The sequence below is a fragment of the Diabrotica undecimpunctata genome, chromosome 1 (assembly GCF_040954645.1).
Source record: "Diabrotica undecimpunctata isolate CICGRU chromosome 1, icDiaUnde3, whole genome shotgun sequence".
In the NCBI taxonomy this organism is placed as follows: Eukaryota; Metazoa; Arthropoda; class Insecta; order Coleoptera; family Chrysomelidae; genus Diabrotica; species Diabrotica undecimpunctata.
The window spans coordinates 17,252,658-17,276,517 of NC_092803.1; the positions used below are offsets into that span (position 1 = coordinate 17,252,658).

At 33.3% G+C, this 23,860-nt stretch overlaps 1 protein-coding gene across 1 annotated transcript in view; it reads left to right on the plus strand.

The window, feature by feature from the left end:
- The window catches only part of Atet (ABC transporter expressed in trachea), a 120,820-nt gene that overhangs the window by 36,350 nt on the left and 60,610 nt on the right, over positions 1-23,860 (plus strand). Inside the window, exon 2 of the mRNA XM_072537642.1 lies at positions 18,391-18,433. The gene's annotated coding sequence lies outside the window, so the exon portion shown is untranslated. The remainder of the gene's footprint in view (positions 1-18,390; positions 18,434-23,860) is intronic.

The following is a 23,860-nucleotide window of genomic DNA, read 5'->3' on the forward strand; positions in this document are numbered from 1 at the left end:
GGACATCTGCACGGAAATTACGAGTGACGCAATGTAGAATGGAAAGATCATTGTTAGGCATAACTTTGAGAGATTGGGTTAGAAACGAAGAAATTCGTAGAAGAAGTGGAGTAGAGGATATTATAGAACAAATAGCGAAAATTAAATGGAAGTGGGCAGGACACGTCGCTAGAGTGAAAGACAATAGATGGACCAACAAAATCTGGAAGTGGAGATTGAGAGCGAATAGAACTGGAAACAGGGTTCCTCTAAAGTTTTGGGACAAAAAAAGGGGAAACAGGGAAAAGCGACAGGAAGGCTTCTTGCTAACAGTCTGTGGATAAATGAAGGTAGTGCTTCGGAAGTGATGCTCGACCTTAAGGCGGCCATTCCGCTTCCAGAACACTGGATGACAGAGGAGGGTTTGTTTTAGCAGGTAGGCATTAGGCGTAGCCTCGACGACGAGATGGAGTTTTAAAGTACCTTGGGACCTATCGCCGGGACTATGAAGAACTAATCCTGTACTAAGGCAGTACCTGTCAGTCAGGCGGCGTGCTAGACTGAAATGTCTTTTGAAGATTTCCCTTTATAAAGACGAAAAAAAGGTAAATACTGTAAATCCATATGTTAAAAATCGGTCACTATAAGTTAGTGAACACCACAATTTGATTCCATACAACGCATTTCAAACAACGTACCAGCTAAATTAATTTTTAATTCAAAGCTTAATATGTTATTGAATATTTAATAAGACCATCATTTGCAAAAGTAATTAATTGCAGCTTTTTATACATGTTTATCGTTTTGATGTTCCCATCATAATTACAACAATAATTATGAAGCTCGTTATTGAATTGATTTTAATAATCAAGTAATCGTAATACACCCACAAAAAATAGATAGATTTCTGAACTTAGAACTTAGTTAGATAATTTTAATAGTCAACCAATTATATTGAATCGCACAACCAATGTTTACTATTTTTTATATCGTTTAATGAATAAAGTGTAAAGTCTTAAAAGTACCAGATTTTTTGTATAAACGAAATTAAATATTTCCGACTGTTATAAGCAGAGAACACATATTATTCAGCTTTTATATATCGTTTTTGAATTTTGATCATTTTGTTCTTGCTACTAGTAAACAAAGTACAAACAAGTACCCTGTTGGTCAGGGGCGTGCGGTGAAAATTTAAACAAGGGAAGCAATTTATAAAAAAATTGTAAAAACTCACCTATGAAGAGATGGACCGATGCTTAGGAGGAACCAAAGTGACACAAGCTTGGAAATTCATAAAAAGTATTAGAAAAGAAAGAAAAGATGAGGGAAATATAAACCTGATTCAAAATAAAAAGTGGGAAAAATATTACGAAACGCTATTAACAGAAAGTAGGCACGAATTTATGGAAAGACCTGACCATATCTCAGAATTTATGGAAAGACCTGACCATATCTCAATGACAGAAAACTCAGAGATGCATAAGATAAACAAAGAAGAACTGAAAAAAGAATTGAAACAAATGAAAAATGGAAAAACACCCGGGCCTGGAGACATTCCCATCGAGTTGGTGAAACATGGACCGGATGCTCTTTTGGAAAGCTTAGTGAATATTTTTAATAAATGCTTAATTGAAGGCCAAACGATTCCAGACGATTGGAATTTGACCCAAATTAGCCCCATTTATAAAAAGGGAGAGAGAAAAGAATGCGGAAATTATAGAGGCATTTACGTAACTAGCTCGCTGGGAAGGTTATATGGTCGTATATTGAAAAGAAGAATAGAAGAGGAGTATAAAGAAATTGAAGAACAAAGCGGCTTCAGAGCAGGAATTTCGTGCGTGGACAACACATTTACCCTTCAACAAGTAATTGAAAAACGCACAGCTCGAAACCTCCCTACGCATCTGGTATTTATAGATCTGGAGAAGGCTTATGATACAGTTCCTTTAAAACTCTTATTTAGTGTCTTGACGAAAACGGACCTTAGTAAAACATATCTAAAAGCAATACTGAACATCTATAAATGTCCTCAAAACACTGTAAAAACAGGAAATACTTTCTCAAGGGTATTTACAGTAACGAAAGGCTTGAGACAAGGATGTTGTCTTTCCCCCACCCTATTCAAAATATATATCCAAGAAGCACTGCACCAGTGGAGAGAAAAATGTGCGGGAATGGGGTTGAAGCTTAACAACCATTATCTGACAACGCTGTTCTTTGCAAATGATCAAGTACTAATTGCAAGCTGTGAAGAAGATGCAGATTATATGCTTAGAAAGCTCAAAGATGAATACGAAAAATGGGGGATGAGTATGAATATGTCTAAAACAGAATATATGCGAATAGGCAGTGAAGACGAAGACCTGGATTTGGAAATTAGACAAATGAAAAGGTGCTACGAATACAAATATTTGGAAAGTATTATCTGCAGTAAAGGAACAACGGAACGAGATATAGACTATAGAGTGCAACAAGGCAGGAAGAGTGTTCAAATTCTGAATTCGATACTTTGGTCCAACAAAGCTACTATGCGAACTAAAATGACTATCTACAAAGTAATTGTAGAGCCCATTCTTACATATGGAGCAGAATGTTGGCAAATGACAGTAAAAGGAAAGAAAAAAGTTGACACGGTTAAAATGGACTACCTGAGAAGAGCTTGCCCTATATCAAGAGTAGAACGTATACCTAATTCTGAAATTAGAAGAAAAACAGATAGAGTACATACAACTTCTGAAAGAATAGAAACTAGACAGCTAATATGGTATGGACACGTACAGAGGATGGACGACAACAGATGGCCAAAAAGAGCTATGGAATACAATCCAAGTAATAGAAGGAAACGAGGAAGACCAGCCAAGTCTTGGATACAAGGTGTTATGGAAACCATGAAAGACAGAGTCATTGATGAAGACACCTGGAGAGATAGAAAAAGATGGCGATCGAAATGCGGGAAGCGGCAGAAGCTGTAGAATCCCCGCTTATATATATATATATATATATATATATATAAACTATATATATATATACTACTATATATAAACTATATATATATATATATATATATATATATATATATATATATATATATATATAAACTCACCTATTTATAATGTAATTCAATTCTTCTACCATTTTTCGCAAACTCTTCTATAACTTCGTTGTAAAAACTTGGAATGTAGTTATCATTTTGGCAAATTATAATAATGATTCGTCTTTTTTATTACATATATACAGCGATTTTCGCTACTTCTATTGCATGGAATATTTTTGGTTATGGCATTACCTCATTTATACCTTTGAGATATGAAAAATATTTATTTCACCAGTGTTGCTTCATTCATTTGCTTATGATCGTGCCATCTCAACCGTAAAATTATACAAATTATATCAGTTTTGCTTTATTATATAGTATAAATTGTATCTATTGTTACGTCAATTCTATTTAAAGGCAATATAATGGTAACTTTATGTAAACATTAATAGGCTGAATGTAAATGTGCAAGGTAAATTGGAATAAGTGGTGGTTTATGTGAAGCAGAGCAGGTAGTGGTTGGATCATTATGCAGGTGATTTATCAAACATGATTTTTTCTCTTTTGTCTAAGCAGGACAGGCTTCGTGAATTAGGCATTTCCACCAGCCATCCATCCATCCAATGGCTCTACAGTCCAAGTCGGGCCTTGTCCTCCTTCAGTAGGCTTCTCCAATTGACCTTCGACCTTGACATTTTTCCAGTACCCAATTTGTTTCTAATTCTTGTAATAGATAGCGACAAGAAAAATTGTATGTTCGTGATTATTTCTCGAAGAAAACCAACATATTGCATCATATATATATATATATATATATATATATATATATATATATATATATATATATATATATATATTGCATCATGTATAAAATATTCATATATTCAGAAATCATATTTATGTACAGAGATTTTATTATTGATTGGTTGAGATATAGAATAGTTCTAGAATACTCAGAATTCGACAGAATCCGAGAATACATAGAAAGATACGGTGTTGTCAACAGTTTTTTAATTTTGATGAACGCAGCCCGTATTTGTTCAAAGCTTGAACGAATTTCTTCTAAATATTGGTTAGTTTTATTGACAATAGTTCCAAGATATTTGTACCGAGAAACTGGCTCGATGACCTATCCGTTCAAATTAACAGATTTTCTTAAAATAGTGAAAAGACTTATAAAACACACGGCTAAGCATGTAAATACTCTCTTTCACCTTGGACCTATATTTATAACGATTTTCTTGTATTTCTATGAATTTTGTTTTGAAAATTTACGAAATGAATGGCCATAATAAACTATTTCTAGCACGATAGTTTGCGGCATGGATCTTCTGCACGGGTATTAAAAATAATGTAGCATAGCTTCGAATAGAAAGTTCGCGTGTGAACCGTAAGATTAATATAAAATGCATTGTGGACAAAATTCAGTAATGGTTCAATATAGGAAGTGATTATTCCGTATTGATTTTCACGTTAAATGTTTAATATGAAAATTCTCAACCAACAAAAGCTAATTTTTATATACAGTGTGTAAAAGCCAAATGGAATAAATTCATTATTTAGATTACTGTACATATTTATAAAAAATCCCGAAACACGTCAAATTTAAATTATAACTTGACATTCTTTAACGTGAAAATGCAACCCCTACCTTCAACCCCCTTATAGAATGACAGATACAACCCCCAATTTTTAAAATAGAAGTATAGGCTTGTGATATATCGTTTGAAAGGTCTTTTCATCCTCCATTCAAAAATGTTGTCGCTTTCAAGTTTATTAAGATTAATTAAGATAAAATAAATTAAAATCATGTGGTTACCGAAATTCGCTACAATACAATTAAAAACTAAAATGTAATGCAAAACGTAATAAAATGTAGAACACGAAAAAGATCTATGAATGTTAATGAAGTAGATGTTCAAAATGTTCACCGCGAACGTCTTGGCAACATCCTAATCTCAAATAAAACTGTCTTCTAACATTATTTAACATAACAGGCGTGATCGACCTAATCGCAAGCGTTATTCGTTCTTTTAAGTCATTTAAATCAAAAGGTTTAGTTTTGTACACATGGCTCTTCACATATCCCCATAAAAAGAAATCTAATAATGTAAGATCAGGTGATCGCGCTGGCCATTCAATCGATCCTCGCCTCCCTATCCACCGATTGGGAAATATTGTATCGAGGTACTGCCGGACATTAAGTTGGTAATGTGGTGGTGCTCCATCCTGCTGAAACCATATCGTATTCGCTGGAACTTGAGGGTTTCCTGGATCAGGATATAAATTTGCCAATGTTGGAATGACATCATTTTGAAGTAGTGCCAAGTAATTGTTGCCATTCAAGTTGCCCTCAATGAAAAAGGGACCAATGATATTGTTTCCTACAATCCCTGCCCAAACATTAACCTTTTGAGGGTATTGAGTGTGTTCTTCTCTCATCCAGTGAGGATTTTCCGTGGCCAAGTAGCGGCAATTTTGCCGATTAGCATGACCGTTAAGTGAAAAAGTACACTCATCAGAAAACATAACGTCTTCTAATTGGATAATATTGTTATCCAACATGTCCATCATTTGCTCACAAAAAAAAGTTCTCCTATCAAAATCGTCTTCCATGAGCTCCTGAGTAGGTATCATCTTATAGGGATGCAATTTATTTTTTTTTAATATGTTTACTATCGATGTATGGCTAGCATTGAATGTAGTGGATGCCTGTCTACTCGATGTATGTGGATTTTCCTGAAACTCAAGCAACACATCTAATTTGAGTTCATCACTCAGTGCATTGGCAGCTGCTTTTTTTATTTGCCTTACATGACCAAACTCGCGAAACTGCTTCTCTATTTTGCTTATTGTTCCTTGGGATATAGGCGGTAAATTAGGAAATTTCTCATGAAATAGGCGAGTTACTTCCTGTTGTGTTCGGGTGTTATCTCCATAACCAATCATTTGTATAACTGTTATTTTATGCATTTCCGTTAATCTAACCATTTTTCAGAATTTAATTGAACGAACTTTTTACTTAAATTAAAATACTGACAACTTAAATAAAACAATTTACTAATGCGTGTTAAAATAACGTTGCCACGGAAATTCTTTAAAGTTTTTTAATGGTTACCATCTAAAAACCACATTGCTATGGTTTTTGTTCACTTTCTCATTATCAAGACCTAAACGGGAAATAAGTTTTGAGTATATTTTAGCGAATTTCGGTAACCACATGATTTTAATTTATTTTATCTTAATTAATCTTAATAAACTTTAAAGCGACAACATTTTTGAATGGAGAATGAAAAGACCTTTCAAACGATATATCACAAGCCTATACTTCCTATTTTAAAAATTGGGGGTTGTACCTGTCATTCTAAGGGGGTTGAAGGTAGGGGTTGCATTTTCACGTTAAAGAATGTCAAGTTATAATTTATATTTGACGTGTTTCGGGATTTTTTATAAATATGTACAGTAACCTAAATAATGAATTTATTCCATTTGGCTTTTACACACTGTATATATATATATATATATATATATATATATATATATATATATATATATATATATATATATATATATATATATATATATATATAATTATAATAAAATGGACAATACTCAAAGTTAATTGAAAAAGGACCTCCTAAAACTGATGAGCAAATATCAATAGGACAAAAAAGTTTCCCCCAAACCAATGCGAATTAATTTGTAGCAGCGGAGTCATGATGGAAAAATCGCAACGGAATTCATAGCGGAATCGTGAATGACCCAATACCAAAAACGAATATATTCGCATCATATTAGTCACGTCTAGTATCGGAAACGTTGAGTGAAAAAACAAATAACATTATATTCTTGATTATCAATTTTAATTGTTAAAAAAAATGTATTCCTCGTCAGATAAAGAAGAATCACTCGCAATGTTTGCACTAGACGACGAAAATTTGAGCTAAAGTAGCTACTAGCTTTTTTCTGAAAATACCGACATTGATCATTTTATGATTACACTTTATAGGAAAAGAAGAAAATGGGTTCACGATATCAACCTAGAAAGAAGAGAATATGACGAATTCCATGCGTTAATGCCAGAATTACGAAGAGATGAAAAAAGGTTCTATATTTATTTTAGAATCCCAATAAATTGTTTAGATGAACTTTTGCATTTTATAGAAAATGATATACGAAAATCAGATACAAATTATCGAGAAGCGATTTCCCCTGAAGAGCGATTGGCCATTACATTGGGGTGAGAACAAGAAAAATAATAAACTATTTTAAAAGTAAATATAATTTAATATTTTTAATCAACATATAATAATAAAATTCGTTTCTCCTCAAAACATTGAGCCATAGCATCAGTCCTTGTTCCATGATGACATGCGCAATTTTCATTTTTGTTTCTATTTGTCTTCTAGGAAAGAAAGTTTTTATCGCACATGCGTGAGCCAAAAAAAGTTGATCGATTGCATGAAAAGTGACTTTTTTTTTGCTTTCAAAATAATTATCATTTCTTTCACAGATGTGGATGGTCCAGAATGGCGTTTTTTCTTTGCTTTGGTGGTAACGGGAGTTTTACGCTTAGAAGTAACTCTAGGACCACCACTTGATTTAGGTGTAACTGCGCTGAGGGTTGAACCTGAATGATATCGGTGTTCGATGTTCCTGGATTGTTTGATTGAGTGTTTTGTGCTCTGCCAATGTGATTGTTGTGCTCTGCCAATTTCTTTCTCAAAAGACTCTACATTTGTCAATTCTGTATATTCTGGTACTCGGACATCGCTAACGTTAGATGTGGTTTTTGCAAAACTTAAGAATGGTTTGAACGCTTCCATCTGATCTGCCCATATCCATTTTTTCGTAGAATTTGCCGCCTGTCCAGTTTTAGTTTTGCTGGTTCTGATATTCTTGGCCTAAGTATGTCGCAAATTTCTCCAATTCTTCTTTATCTCATCCCCTAAAAAAATTGTTGTTAGATATCTGGCAACCGGAGATTCATTCTATATAATTGGCCATAGTTTTAGAGTTGGTTTCTCGACTGTAAGTGCAATAGTTGTAGAAGTTTGTGAAGCAATATGTAGAAATTTCCAATTAACATATTTACCCGAACCAACTACAGAAATATGGAAAAAAACTGAAGAAGGCTTTAAAAATATTTGGCAATTTCCAAATTGTATTGGTAGCATCGATGGCATGGATGTTTTAATAAGTATCTGCACTTGGAGATCTAGATTGATTTGTAGAACATTCCTCTAATTGAAGAAGCTCTTGTTCCATGATGACTTGCGCAATTTTCATTTTTGTTTCTATTTGTCTTCTAGGAAAGAAAGTTTTTATCGCACATGCGTGAGCCAAAAAAAGTTGATCGATTGCATGAAAAGTGACTTTTTTTGCTTTCAAAATAATTATCATTTCTTTCACAGATGTGGATGGTCCAGAATGGCGTTTTCTCTTTGCTTTGGTGGTAACGGGAGTTACCTCAGAAGTAACTCTAGGACCACCACTTGATTTAGGTGTAACTGTTGAGGGTTGAACCTGGATGATATCGGTGTTCGATGTTCCCTCTGCCAATGTGATGATTGAGATGATTGTGCTCTGCCAATTTCTTTCTCAAAAGACTTTACATTTGTCAATTCTGTATATTCTGGTACACGGACATCGCTAACGTTAGATGTGATTTTTGCAAAACTTAAGAATGGTATGAATGCTTCCATCTGATCTGCCCATATCCATTTTTTCGTAGAATTTGCCGCCTGTCCAGTTTTAGTTTTGCTGGTTCTGATATTCTTGGCATAAGTATGTCGCAAATTTCTCCATTTCTTCTTTATCTCATCCCCTAAAAAAAATGTTGTTAGATATCTGGCAACCGGAGATTCATTCTATATAATTGGCCATAGTTTTAGAGTTGGTTTCTCGACTGTAAGTGCAATAGTTGTAGAAGTTTGTGAAGCAATATGTAGAAATTTGCAATTAACATATTTATCCGAACCAACTACAGAAATATGGAAAAAAACTGAAGAAGGCTTTAGAAATATTTGGCAATTTCCAGCATCGTAGCATCGATGGCAAGCATATTACTATAAAATGTCCAGACAAAACTGGAGCTAATCACTGTGTTAATTAAAACAGTTTTCAATAGTATTATTGGCTATTGTTTGAGCAAATTATAAATTTATTATGGTTGATATTGGTGGTTTTGGTAAAAATAGTGATGGTGGAATTTTCGAAGTATCCAACATACGAAGAAGATTTGAAACAAATTCAATGAATGTGCCTGAGCCATAAAATCTTCCTGGACAATTTCAACCTTCTCCTCATGTCATAATCAAAGACGAAGCATTTGCTCTAAAATCATATCTGTTGAGGCCCTTTCCATACAGCCAAAGTAAAACAGATATTTTCAAAGAAAATTATAATGTACGGCTCTGTAGAGCGAGAAGAGTTGTAGAAAATGCTTTCGGTATGTTAGCACAAAAATGGCATATATTCTACAGACCAATCGAAACAAAAGTTGACACTACTATTCAAATTGTGAAAACTGCAGGTATCTTACATAATTTTCTACAAACAAAAAAATGTTATGATGGATTCATCGAACTTTTAGAGCCAGTAGATCCCGAAGTTAGAGCGTTTCTAGATTTTGATAATGACCCAAGGAGATCTACAAGACTAGCATTTTCAGTCCGAGACAGAATTCAATATACATACCATTTTCGCCTATTTCTTCTCCTATTTTACTCCAAACCTTATCCTTTTTTCGAATATTCTTGTAATCTTCATGGGAAAAATCATAAATAATGAGGTATTGTCGAACTAATTCAATCAATTTCTCCATTTCGTTGGAAATGGAGAAATTGATTGAGTTAGTCGCAAACGTGGTCGATGGCGAACTAAAATTTCGGATGAATATTTACGCAGACAAATCGTTCTTACATCGGTAAAATGCGTGCGAGTCTGAACTTGTCAATTTAGCATAGTTAAAATAATTTGACGAAGACATCGGGTTCATAAAACACGACAAAAAACAAGAATGGATAACGCAAGAGATCATGGACCTCATGGGCGTAAGACGAAAACATAAAACAAGCCCAATAGAATACAAGCGAATCAACAAAATCATTAGAAAAAAGTGCAGGGAGGCGAAAGAAAACTGGATGTCAACAAAATGCCTAGAAATCGAACAACTTCAGGAAAAATAGGACACCTTTAATATTCATAAAAAAGTAAAAGAAATCCACAAGGAAACTAAGTTCCTGTAGTTGGCTGTATACCATATAATAAAAAATTTTCCAATAAAATCCTTTATAAAAAGGTATATAAAAAACCCAGTCGGGCTATGTTAAAAAGACAAAACGTTTTCGGAATAAGTATTCCATCATCAGTGTCAATATATTACATGAATGTAGCCACTAAATATGAGGGTAAAAACCCTTTAAAAATTAATATATGAAGTTTAGTTTACATTATGTCGTGTTTACAAATAGGATGGTAAAGTTACCGTTGGATTGGTAACATGGCGACATATGACTCTACATTAAGTTGCAAGTCCTGAGACGGTATGTCTACGAGGACTTTATTAAAGCAACTGTTGACAGGTAGACACAAAAAGAGACAAGCAACAATATTAAAAAATGATAACAAAATAATTATGGGTACAGAAGACAAACTCGAGAGATGCAAAGAATACATAAAAACTCTTTTTGACGACGATAGACCTTGTTCTCCACCATCCACAGATAATCGAATAAATGAAAAAGGCCCAGAAATAGCCAAAGAAGAAGTGATTCACGCAGTAAAATCTCAGAAAGATGGAAAAGCCACCGGTCCAGATAATATCAATGTCGAAATACTAAAACTAATTGCAGATAACGAAAGTAAAAGCCTAGATTTAATAACAGCACTATTCAATAAGATATATGACACAGGTAAAATACCAACAGACTGGCTAAAATCAACATTCGTAGCATTACCAAAAAATCGAATTCCTCACAATGCGATGATTATCGAATATTAAGCTTGATGTCTCATGTCCTTAAAACTTTTCTCAGAATTATCCATACACGAATTTACGAGAAGTGCGAGTTCCAGATGAGTGACACTCAATTCGGATTTCGAAACGGATTGGGAACACGAGAGGCTCTTTTTGCTTTAAATGTGTTAACGCAACGATGCAGAGACATGAATGTAGATGTATATGCATGTTTTATTGACTATCGAAAAGCATTTGACTGCGATAACCATCAAAAGCTGATCGAAATTCTGAGAACAACTGGAGTTGACGAATAAGACTTGCGAATTATCTCAGAACTATACTGGCACCAAACGGCAACAATTAAAATAGAGCACACAACATTCGAAGACATACAAATCCGACGAGGAGTGAGACAGGGTTGCGTCTTATCACCGCTACTGTTTAATTTGTATTCGGAGTCTATATTCAGAGAAGCATTAGACGAGGTCCAAGGCGGAATTAAGATTAACGGAATCAGCATAGATAACATCAGATATGCTGATGATACTGTCTTAATACCAAGCAACGCACAAGAACTACAAAATATAATAAATGCGGTAGTTCACTACAGCGAAATGTTCGGTTTACATCTAAACGTTTTCAAAACTAAAACTTTAGTATTTTCAGACACCAATAAACGTACAGGTTTATGCCAAGGGTCAAATAATAGAACAGGTAAATTCCATAAAAAATTTGGGAGCAAATATCAATAGTCAGTGTAATCCAAAAAAAGAAATCCTATCAAGAATCGAACAAGCAAGGAAAACATTCAGAATGATCAGATGTTACGTTTTTTCTGTCTTACTGTATGGCTGTGAAAGTTGGACAATGGACTCTGAAATAGAAAAAAGAATAGATGACTTTGAGATGTATACATATATAGACGAATGTTGAGAATTTCATGGGTACAAAGAGTTACTAATGTTGAGGTACTTCATCGCATGTGTAAACAAAAAGAATTACTAAGAATAATCAAAGAGAGGAAAATGCAATACTTAGGCAAAAGATCAGTAGGAAGACGCCAGAACTCGTGGCTGAAAGACCTGACGAGATGGTTCGACCGCTCATCCGCAGAAATCTTTCGCGCAGCAGTTTCCAGAACTACAATTGCCGTTTGGATCGCCAACCTTCGAAGGGAAACGGCGTCATGAGAAGAAGAAGAAAATAATTTGATGCGAATCCGCAACAGGTACGAATAATTCGCGTTGGTTTGGGGCAACCTAAATTCCGCAATTCATATTTCAACCGGAAAATGGGGAGATTGTCTAAGAACTTGATTAACATATTCCAAATCTTTAAATTCTATTTTCTGCTTTTGTTGTTACACCAGATGCCAGTAAAACAGAGCAAAGGTCAATAATACTACGCTTTGTGTCTTACACCAATGAGATTGCGGAGATCAACTGCAATTTTTTAAGATGTATCGAAATTGATGATCAACAGACCGCGGTTTATATAAAAAAAAATAATAACAGCAATATTAATATTATAATGTAACATACAGGGAAATGGAAAATTTCCATTGACGATATTCGTGGTCAGAGATATGTCAACGAAGCAAACTTGAAGGGGAAACATGCAAAACAAAAATCCATTATATATTTTAAAATTTATAATCTTAAATTTTACCAATGTCAACATTATATATAAATCCAAAAACTATCCAAATAATAAGTATATTTTGTCAATTTATCATCAGCAATTTTTTTCGGTACTTTCTCAACCTATTTAACGGGCATACTTAACCTTCCAATTGCCCTTTGCCTGACAAGTACTTATTCTTTTGTTAAACAATTTAGTCTTGTACGTTAAGTGCATAAATGAGCGAATAAGTGAATAATTATTGGCAATTGACCAAAGATTGTTATCTGGAAACAAACAAAACAGGTATTATTAGTTAATTCAAAGAATTAGTACAATGCTGTAGTTTAGTAAAACATGGTGTTTAGATACAGTAATACTCATCATTGTAATTATTGTGTATAAATGTCTTAGAGATGCTACCCATTCCCATCATATTCTTGTTAATTTGTTTATTCTGAGCTACTTTTATCTGCCTTGACAGCATATTCTAAGTATATTCTTGAACGTATTCTGCATTGGTTCTGTCATTCATTTTCAGACTTTTTCCTTAGTTGTTCTCATCATTAGTACTAGCTGCTAGTGCTAGTAGTAATAGTATCTGTAGGGAAATGATGAGGTAGCTGTTTCGATGATTTAAAAGTAAATATTTGTAAAAATATATTCTCACCTTCCTACAGTTGGTACATAAAAAATAGATAGAACTCTCGAAGGACCCGCGACCAATAGGTCGCAAAATTGCGGATTATTAATAGTGTAGTAAATAGTAAAATTAAAAATAGAATAATTAAAATGAGATTTCATAATGAGAAATATTTTTATTTCATTATTTACATTAATAAATAGCAGTATCGATATTGCCAACAAATAACCCTTTGAGTGATAATAAAAAACATAAATGTTCTTAAAATACAGAACTGTTCATATTAATTGTTCTTAAAACTAAATAAATGCGATTTATAGAGCAAAAAAGTTTAGTTGTAAATCCGGCAACCCTGTAATTTGTCGGACCGGCTTTTACGAAATATTGGCACAAAAACTATCGATTTCTTGTGTATTAATTGTAATAGCAGGTACTTACATATTTTATGCACGAACACTGAATTTAACTGAGGTAACTATTTAATAAAAATAAAGTTAATTGAAATCTGCTTTTATTTGAGAATCGTGAAAAGGATTTACTTGTTTCTAGTTGAAAAGCCAAAGGGGGAGTTTTGACTAGCGTGCTTCTACTTTAGAAGACAAAGACCAAGTGACTTAAGAGTAGTTTGTTTTGAATGTTGAATGTAAAAAACTGACAGGCGCAGGAGATATGAAACAGCCTGAAGAAGGCATATTGTGCTGATCATAGTTCTTTAATTTAGTGAGATGGGAAATTGAATTATAATTGTTTAGTTATTGAACGAACTATTGTAGAAAATACAGTTAACTTTCTACTACAGTATCATTAGCGAATTTAAGATGGTTCAATTATGTTCTGTTGATGCAGATGATTGGTGAAAAACCTCTTAACCAACTTTTTTCCTGATAGTTGGATTGCGCGGAGCGGATTAATCCAATAGACTCCAAAGTCGCCATATTTAACTCCTCTTGATTTTTTATGGAGTGTTTAAAAAATGAAGGGTATAAAACGAAACAGCAAAATAATTCAAAGAACATGAAAGGTTTGAAATGTATTAAATAACTCAGGGAGTTATTGAAAAATTCAAAAATAGTTCATATTTCGTATATTTCATTGTATTATATATAGCTGACGGTCGTCAATTTAAACATTTTTTTTTAATTTGATTATACTGTTATCTCATATTTATTATTCAAATATTTGGCACTATAAAAAAGCAATGACTAAAAAACTATTCATACTGTTGGATATAAAATTAAAATACTTTTCAAATGATGACTCACATAACATGCATTCCTTAAAAAAAGCATTGGTCACCTCAGCAATTTTATAACAATGGCATAACAAATCGAATTTGAAATATAGTCAAATTAGAAACGATGGGTTTCAGCTGTTTCATTTGCACTGTACTATATTCCTATTGGTGTCCTAATCTTGGTTTAGTTAGTTTCTTGGATAATTCGTTTTTAGGCATCTGTTCCACAACATAATGGAAGGCAAAATATAAGGCAGAAGAGTCAAGGAAGAAGAAGAACTACTGGGTTAAATAACTTAAGACATTAGTTTAGTCTTACATACAACCAACTATTTAGACCAGCTACAAATAACGGTAATACTACCATATTGATCTCCAACCTCAGCTCCGTCTGAGAGGTGAAGTGAGACCTGAAGAAGAATTTCTTTAGCTACTTTCTGTATGATTTTCTTACATGTTTACTATTCTTCATTTACATTTTCGCAAATTTGGAAGTCTTCCAATTTTTCGCTTATGTTCTTCTTGTATTTTTGATTTGCTATCTGAATTTTGCCATGTTCCTTTATATATGATATTTGAAAGCATTCGCTAACAACGACCATATTAGTAAAACAGCTAGGTTTATCCACCTAATGCCATCATCCTTAATGTATTTATTTATTCATTTATTTATTTATTTATTAACGGGATACCACCTAATTTAATATATACACAAAGTATTACAAGTATTATCTAGTGATACAATAATTATAAAGATATAGTAAATATGTATGAAAAGAATTGGCGATGCAGCTATATAGAAAAAAAAACAAATATTAAAATTATATAAAGCACATAGCAAATATAAATCACATAAAATTACAATTTTTTTTTTTAAACACATTCTACAGACATTTTCCGAAGCGCACAGCAACAAATCAAAGTCTATTCTATTTCCATTTAGAATGATTCTACTCAGTGGAGAATGCCTACCAAAGTTAGAGCGATGAAATTTAATTGCAAAATTATGAGATGTTTTAGTAACTCTAGAGGGAACATTAAAGTCAATTAGAGACAGTAGATCATTGCAATTAATTTTTGAATTCAGTAGTTTATGAAGAAACAAAACATCAGCATACATCCGTCTGGAAGATAGCCTAGGAAGGTTTAATGTATTTCTAATTTCTGAGTAGGAATGGTCGCTTAAAGGTTTGTGTAATTTAAAACTTAAGTACCTAATGAATTTATTTTGGACTTTTTCAAGCTTGGCTATATGGATTTCATAAGTGGGTGACCAAACGACTGAGCAATACTCAAGAACAGATCTAACTAGGGAAATGTAAATCAGTCTGATGGAATTAATGTTATGCAAACATCTAGAGGTTCTAATAATGAAGCCTAACATTTTAAATGCCTGGTTATTCACATAATCAAAATGAGCGCAAAAATTTAGTTTGGAATCTAATTGAACACCTAGATCTCTTACAGTTGAGATAGCCTTCAGTGGTTCTTCAGCTAATTTGTAATTATAAGAGAGGTTGTTAATTCTTCTACAGAAACTAATAAAGTGACATTTTCCAACATTAATGCTCATTTGGTTCCAATTGCACCATGCCATAATTTTGTTAATATCAATTTGGAGTTTTTCACAATCTGAGACGTCTTCGATAATTCTATAGATTTTTAAATCATCAGCAAATAGCAAAAATTTAGAGTTAATTTGAGATTTAATGTCATTAACAAATATATTAAAAAGGAAAGGCCCTAAGTGGCTTCCTTGTGGAACACCAGATGTTACGGAGATCTCACTAGATTGAAAGTGTTTACCTATATTAGGTTGGCAATGCTGTTCTTTACCAACCTTTGTTTATAATTCATGATTTGTCTTATTCTTATCACTAAATCATGAACAGAACAATTATCATCGTAGAAGAAATACAGCAAAACTAGCTTATTTAGTACGGACATTTACAGATAATGATAGACTATCGCCTTCTTATTGTGCCATCTTCTAACGAAGGTTGGCGGTCACTTCTTTAAACGCATCCCTATCTTTTGCAACGTAAAATTTCTGTTCAACACTGAGGTTAGTCCAATCTCTGATATTCCTCAGCCAAGATTTTTTTCTTTATTTCTAAGCCTTTTCTTCCCTCTACTGTTCCTTGTGTTCATAAGCGTCCAACTTGTCTTAACATTTCTTCGTTTGAGACTTTTGCAGTCCAAGGAATTTTTATAATAGATCCTTTTCGAGATATTTCAATTCTGGTCTTTATCTCCTCATCTTGATATAACTGTGAGTTTATAATTGCTCCGAGGTAGTTATACTTGTCGACCCTCTCTAACAGTTTACTCTCCAATGTCAGATGTATGTTGTCAACAGGGCTTTTCGAGATCACCATGTGTTTGGTTTTATCTATATTCATTGTTAGTCCCATCTTTTTGCTTTCTCTGTTAATGATTTCTATAAGAATTTGTAAATCTTCTATATTTTCTGCCATGATTGCAGTATCGTCTGCAAATCTTGTTATTAATAATGCTCCCTCCAATCCTTACACCTTCAGTTCGTTCCACATTAAATAATTGTGGCAACAGCACACATCCCTGTCAGACTCCTTTTTTAATTTCTACTGGATTTGTTTGTTCACTATCTTCCGTCCTTACGACCGCTGTTTGATTGTAATGTAGATTTTTGATTAAATTACTATCCTTGGGATCTAGGTGTATGTGTTTCAATGCATGTATGAGATTACCGTATTGAACTCTGTCCCAATTTTTTGGGATTGGTTTTTCACCATCACTCTGTTTATCGAAAACCCAATGCCATGCCAATGGTCATCATCCACCTTCACAAATTATTCAGTCATTAGTATCCTTGAATCTAGATTAATACACCTTTACGATGATGCAATTAAACCCGCTCTCTAGTTTAAAACAAGCCCTCATCCAAAACTGTTTCCGCGAAAATCACATCAATAGGAGCATCGACAGATATCAATCTCCAACTCAATCTCAACCCAATGACTCAGACCCTCATCAAACGAAAGCTTTTCTTTCTTACTGACAAAATTGACAAAATTCTTAAATCAAGAGAAATAAAGATATTTGCCCCCCAACAAAACTTAAATTTCTTGTCTGATCAATTAAAGACAACATTCCGAATGAACAATATGGAGTTTATGGCATTCCTTGTGCAGACTGCCACCGATGCTATATAGTCCAAACAAATCGTAGAATCCAAAATAGGATTTATGAACATTCCATTTCTGTTCGGAATTCCGATTTAATTTCAGCTCAGGTCAACACTATCTTCATAAAGGTGACAAAATTGATTTTGAAAACTCCTGAACCATAGCCCAAATCCGCTTCTATAAAACATAGAAATTGAAAAAAGGCCAAATTGTCTCAATAAAAGAGATGACGGCATCCGGTTACCTTCGACATAGAGACCTCTTAAAGAGAAAATATCGCCCGCTCGATACTCTAATCAAAATCACGTCGCGCCAACCTCCACCCAAACCACGTCACCATCGACGGTATCAATGAACCGTCCGCTGTTCCCAATAGCTGTAATGCAGTGATTAGTAATCATTGTAGAAGCGTCTGGGGGCGCGAGAGACTAAGACCTTAGAAGCCCTGAAGAAGACATCAAAGAGAATGTCGAAAACTAGACGCAGTGATAATCGACATGGTTCAATTTGAATCCGGAAGCCTGTTGAGTTTAATATTATTATTTATTTATTTATTTATTTATTTATTTATTTATTTATTGAGATGTTCTTGTTGCATGAGTAGTATACTTTTTCTATCTTATAATAAAACTCCTCTTTATTTTTATCCTCGTTAATGTTGTCAACATTCTGTGAAAAATAAAAAATTGTAAATGTTGTATTTTATTGAGATTTTATAAAAGCTTTAACATATTTTCTATTTTGTTTCAGAAAAATGACTCCTAACCATCCTAGTTAAAATTGATGTGAAAAAGTAAGTAAACTGAACATATTTTTAGCATATTTTTCCACTTTCATAACTTATGTAGGTTTTGAACAAGTGTTTGACAGCATCAAAACACTTTAACATATTAAACTTATAGATAATTAATTAATTGATTGATTAACTTTTTCAAATTTTTACCACCTGCTCCAATCATTATGTTAAGTTTGCTTATACTCCTTCCAATGGGTTTCATACTTGCCCCCTTGAGGTAATCTTTCTGCTATAATTCGTTGAATATACCTTAATAATCTCAAGTTTTGCAGCCAGTGTGGTGGTTTCCTCTACAGCCATTCTTAGTATGTTGAATGTACTATAGTCTTCCTATGTTTTGTGATTTGACATACGGTGTGAGTTTTTATTGCATTCCTTCTCTATTTTCCCCATTAATTATCTGTCTCAAAATATTTTTGATGACTCCATATCTCCAGCTTCTTCGCTTGGATTTTATTCAGCATTGTATTGTTAGAAATACCCATAGATTTATTTTGTTTGAAATCTAATCTAATAAAGTTCTTGTGAATTATGTGAATAAATTCTCCTGTTCGTTCTCTTGGCATTTGCCCCTCTTTAATTTTTTTTGCTCACTCATCACTTCATACATGATCTCATTTCCTCCAATAGCTCCATAGCATTTATTGTTTTTCTATTTGATCCGCCTACAAAGAGAGTGGTTGAACCCATTAAATGTTCATTACAACGTTGTTCTCTTTCCAGACCAATATTCTACCGTCAAATGGATGTAAAGGGAAACTTAATTCGTCAGAAAAGAGGCAATGTCTTCATTGACTGTGTTCCATCGCGTAACGATATCTGCATGTGCCCTTCCAGTAGCTATTAATTATTGGGATTTGAATGGTAACTGGCATTGTCCATAACTGTAATGAAATTCATTGCTCATTCATTGCATTCATTTTATTACTCCCTCATACATAAAGATGAATCGAAGTTTCAAATCGTCCTTATGATGAAGCTAATTCTGATAGACAAATATTTTAAGATGGCAAATAAATTTATGTCAATCAATTGTTTGTTTTATATTTATATACCCAATTGTTATCAAATCATTAATATTAATAATAATAATCTAAAAAAATAAATTCTAATGTGGAGACTAATCCCATTAATTACCCATAACAATACAGTGTCTCGTATCAAAGCCTTATCTAAAATCTTCTTATTTTCATTCAACATTGTTGTTTAAGTTGCTGATATGATTTAATTACAATATCTGCTTCACGAACTAGATGTAACGAGATGATAAGCGACCCCAGCAGCGTTTGATAAAACAATGGTTATATTTTTTTCTGTAATATCCAATGCAATCATTTTTAAAAATACAGTGCTCCACAAATAAGTGAAGTACATATTTTTTTGAGAAATTATAACTTTTGTGGGAAAGTTGTTTTGGAATTTTAATAACAATAATCTTAAAAAACAAATGCAGGATAATTTGTCCTCCAATTCTATCTGAAAATATTTTTCATGCGCAAAGTGAGTAACTTGACCACAAAACTATGAAATATTTCTATTCAATGGTATCATAGAAAAATAAAAAGCTTTTATTTTATAGTACTCGTCAGCTATGAAGGAACAGCATATTCTTATTTTTTTGTCTGTGCCTAAATATTAATAGAATAGCTCAATAAAAATAAGAAACAATTGATATTGTAGTGTTTGTTTTAATTTATTTACAGTCAGTAACACTAAAACACAATTAATTTATAACATTCATTTACTTACCCGTAAAAATTTATATTTTCAACTAACTTATTTGAATTTTTATCGCTCTTTAGAATAGAAATTTCTCGGCGTCACTAGAGCGCCGCCAGAACACATGTAACTTGAATCGTCAATTGATTATGTTCCATCAGGGGCGTAGTAAGGCTATCGTAACACAATTTTTATTGATATTGAATATTATTCTGGTAAATGTCCCCGAACCGACATCGTATCTATTGAAACGAGTAACAAAACAATTTTTATTCGCTAAAGGCATCAAAAAAAAGTTTTTGTTGAGGGAAAAAATGAGAAAATGAACTGAAAAAATGAATTAAGAATGAACAACAGTTGAGGTAAGAAAAGTTTACTTCTCATTTAATGTACGTTTTATGCTGCGTGTTAATCATTTCACTTTCTAGACCTCGCTTCATCTGTAGAGGAGGTAACTTTCATATAAAGCAGAATGCAAAGATTGGAAGTTTATTGACGGCTTTTCTTCTTTATTAAGTGTCAATAAGTGATGTTGTCCAGGAATAGTGCCAAAGATTCGTTTCAGGAGCTAGATATTCGAGATATATATCCTAGGTATGCGATCGTCCTCATTTTGATTAATGTTCACAGTTTTCTGTTTTTTTTTTTTTCATTCTTTTATTTTTGTCATTTGTGACGGATTCACCCAGTATATTCTGAGTCTGAGTCATCATCATCATCATCTGTACCAGCTTGTTTCCTTATGTCATAGTCCCGTCTTAAATTTGGACGTCTTGTTGGTCTCTTGACGCCTCTTGGATACCACAGTGTAATTCTAGTGGACCATCTATTGTCAGTTCGTCTCGCTAAATGTCACGCCCACTGCATTTTAAAGATTTAATTCTGTGTTATACATCAGTGACCTTGGTTTTCTTTGGTAGTACACACTAATCAAATGCTTTTTTCTTCATGTGGAGTGTCATCTTCGATTTGAATATAACTGCATTTCTACCAAAAGATGCCCAAGCCAGTTTCATTCTTTTGTTGATTTCTGGGAGTAAGGAGCCAGATGTATATATTAATTGTCCCAGGTATACAAGTGCCTCGTCTACTATCTCAAGTGCAGTGTTTTTTATTATTACATCTTGGACATACACTAGCTTGTTGTACATGGTTTTTGTTTTTGTCAAGTTAATTTTTAGGTCTACTTCACTGCTGCATTTAGGTCGCTTATAAGTTCTTGTAGTTCTACAGGATTATTAGCAATCAGAAAGATGTCGTCTGCAAATTTTAGATTGCTGAGGTATTCTTCATCAATGGGTAGACCTTTGTTCTACCACTTCATTTTACTGAATATATTTTCTAGGGTTGTAGTGAAGAGTTTGGTGATATTGCGTCTCCTTGTCGGACACCTTTGGTACTAGGAAATTTTGGAGTATTTTCATAAATTTTTACCTTAGATTTTGCTTGTCCGTATATATTTGCTAAAGTCTCTATGTATGGTTTGACAATGTCTTGGTTGCTAAAAGCTTCTCTTACTGCCTTGGGATATATGAAAAAGATAGCCTTCTCGAAATCTAGCTCTACTCATTAGTTAAGTGTATGGATATGATCCAGGGTACTCTATCCACTTCTGAAGCCAGCCTGTTCTCTTGACTATGCAGCATCTAATGCATATGTTAATCTGTTGTTGATGATCTTTGTGAATGTCTTGCATATAACTGGTAGTAGACTTACAGCTCTGTAGTTTTTGGTATCCTCTTTGCTACCTTTCTTATGAACGAGAATTTTGTTTGTAAATATGCCTGCTAAGATTTTCCAGGTTTTGTTTGCCAGCGTATTTAAGCATTTCCTCTGTTATGCAATATATTATTATTCCATCCCGAAGCATATAAAATGGGATATGCTTAGATTATCCGAATTACGACAAACGTGAAGAACAAATAATGGTACTTTCGTGGGGAAACCTATTATATATTGTAGAGGAGTGTCTTTTAATGGTGGCGTTTATGGTAAATAAAAAACTTGAAATTTACTTGAAGATCCTTTTTGTGTGGGGGATCATCCTCCATTCTGGGTTTGGTTTTACAGTTTCTGGTGTGACTTCGCTGTTTCCCCTACTTTTCTCCATTCCGCTCTCTTTGACTGCCCTTTCTATATTTCTTAATTTCCATACTCCTTAAGTCTTCTTCCACTTCCACAGTCTCCATCTCAGTTTAGGTCTGCCTCTGGTTCTTTTATCTGGTGGTTACCATTCTGTTATAACTCTTAACTAATCGCTCTTCTCTCTTCTCATTTTGTGTCCATACCATCTAATTCTGTGTGCTTTTATTGCTCTAACTATGTTCTCTTGACCCAACCATTCTTGTATTTCGTGATTCATCCATTGTCTTGGATCCTCTTCGTTTTCCTCTGTGGTTCCAGTATTTTTTCTGATAATCTTCCTCTCTTCTTCTTCTTCTAACTGCTCTTCTTCTCTTGCTAATAATATGTAAATGTTTCTGCAGCATATACTAATATTGGTCTTATGGTCATTTTGTAGATTTTCATTTTTGTGTTTCAGCTTATGTTCTTATCTCTAAACATTTTTTTATTTATATAAAAAGATGTATTTCCCGCTTGAATTCTTCTATTTATATCTACACTTTAATTTCTTCTGTTCACTAGTACTCCCAAATATTTGAATGTTTTAACCTCTTCCAGTCTTCAGCAGTGGACTCAAAAAGGGCTAATAATGATGAAGGCTCGATTTAGGTTGTAGTGCCAGTGGAAAGAGATTATGCCTTTATCATCACTGTACATCTATGTACTTGTATTTTAGACACGTGAAATTTAAAACCATATAACATCAGTTTAATGCTAATTCTCAATTCTATGTATCATGAGCACATCAACAAAACAAAAATGTAAGAATTCGATTAATTTTCACTTGTGTAGTTTGTTTGTTGACAGAATATCCAAGTAACAATTTTCTTTAAGTTATTGCTAGTTTGGTCAGGATCTGCCGACATATTACATATTAATGTTTCATGTAAAAGTACGACTTGGTATTTGTTTCAACTATTTTTTACGTATCTTAAAATAGTGTGTGTATGTAGTGAAATGTTCAAAATTTATAAGAATTGGCTAATTTTTACTTTATTAAAATTTTTTCTTATTATAACCGATGAAAGATCTTACAGTGAATACTCACACAACGTAATTAATAACGAATTAGCTAGTCACGGTTATTTCTGTTGGTGAGTTGTCATTTAATGTAGCCTCAATGTCGCTATCTGGTTAATTCTCCATTACGAATAAATACTTCGGATCTGCGCTAATAGAAATGGGTCTTACATTTTTATACTGATCATAAATAATCCAAAAATCAGTCATAAATCCTTATACAGTGTGTCCCAAGAATCTACATGCAAATGTAGGAAATGCTTAGCTCACATATGACACCAATAATTATTCTTTATAACATGCTGTAATATGTTCAGATTTTTTTTGGCAATTTCACACTTTTTGTTGTGAACATTCATTTTGTGCGATTTGTATTATTTGTTGTTCATGAATTTGTGAGGTAAGAATATCAAAGGATTAAGGGTGGCCGCACACAGAAAGAGCAAAACTGTTTTAGTCAAAAACGTTTTTGTTTGAAACGAAAACGTTTTTGTTTCCACAAGAAACATTTTGTTTTCAAGAGAAACAAAATGTTTGCACAAACCATACTGCAATCAGTTT